This window comes from Phocoena phocoena, chromosome 16, assembly GCF_963924675.1.
Source record: "Phocoena phocoena chromosome 16, mPhoPho1.1, whole genome shotgun sequence".
Lineage (NCBI taxonomy): Eukaryota > Metazoa > Chordata > Mammalia > Artiodactyla > Phocoenidae > Phocoena > Phocoena phocoena.
The window spans coordinates 68,878,873-68,879,884 of NC_089234.1; the positions used below are offsets into that span (position 1 = coordinate 68,878,873).

General features: G+C 43.1%; 1 non-coding gene across 1 annotated transcript; it reads left to right on the forward strand.

Annotated features, from left to right (window-relative positions):
* The first annotated feature begins 631 nt into the window (after window positions 1-631).
* On the forward strand, window positions 632-734 carry LOC136136748 (U6 spliceosomal RNA). The gene has a single exon (XR_010656684.1). It is a non-coding gene; the product is annotated as a U6 spliceosomal RNA (small nuclear RNA).
* The last annotated feature ends 278 nt before the right edge of the window (window positions 735-1,012 follow it).

Sequence of the window (1,012 nt, forward strand, 5' to 3'; positions counted from 1 at the left end):
TAAGAATCTGACTCTGTCATTCATTGGAACTGAAATTGTCTTTCAGTGGTTAATACACTCAGTTAGCTCCAGATCTCTTGGATAAATTAGAATGTTCTAAGGCAATAGCAAAAGGAAATCACAAGCATCACTAATGACAAAAAATCAGAGTACTCAGGTACAAACTAACCAGTCTATGTAGCAACGACCTGCTCTTGGTCTGAACTTTTTAGTGAATGGATCACTACTTGGATGGGGAAGGATACAACCTGAATAGTTCATCTACTAATAAAGTCCCCTTAAAAATCACCTCTGTTCAGCAAATACTAATATAGCTGAGTCAAGCTCTTGCTTAAGTTCTTTATAGGTACCATCTCCGATAACCTTCACAATAGTCCTGATAGGTAGATACTCTTACTGCCCATTTTACAGATGATGAGATGAAGGCACAGAGAAGTTAGGTAACTTGCCCACCATCACACAGAAAGTAAGTGTCAGAGCTGGACATGAAAAGAGTCCTGATTGACTTTAAATCCTCTTAGCCATTCTGTTACACTGCCTTGATGATTGGACAAACACCCTGTCTCAGTGGTTTAAAACTGAAAAAGAGGGACTTCCCTGGTGGCGCAGTGGTTAAGAATCTGCCTGCCGCTTGCTTCGGCAGCACATATACTAAAATTGGAACGATACAGAGAAGATTAGCATGGCCCCTGCGCAAGGATGACACGCAACTTCGTGAAGCGTTCCATATTTAAAAAAAAAAAAAAAAAAAAAGAATCTGCCTGCCAATGCATGGGACACGGGTTCAAGTCCTGGTCTGGGAAGATCCCTGTTGCAGAGCAACTAAGCCCGTGTGCCACAGCTACTGAGCCTGCACTCTAGAGCCCATGAGCCACAACTACTGAGCCCGCATGCCACAACTACTGAAGCCCGTACACTGCAATGAAGAGTAGCCCCCGCTCACCACAACTAGAGAAAGCCCACACGCAGCAACGGAGACCCAACGCAGCCAAAAATAAAAATAAATAAATAA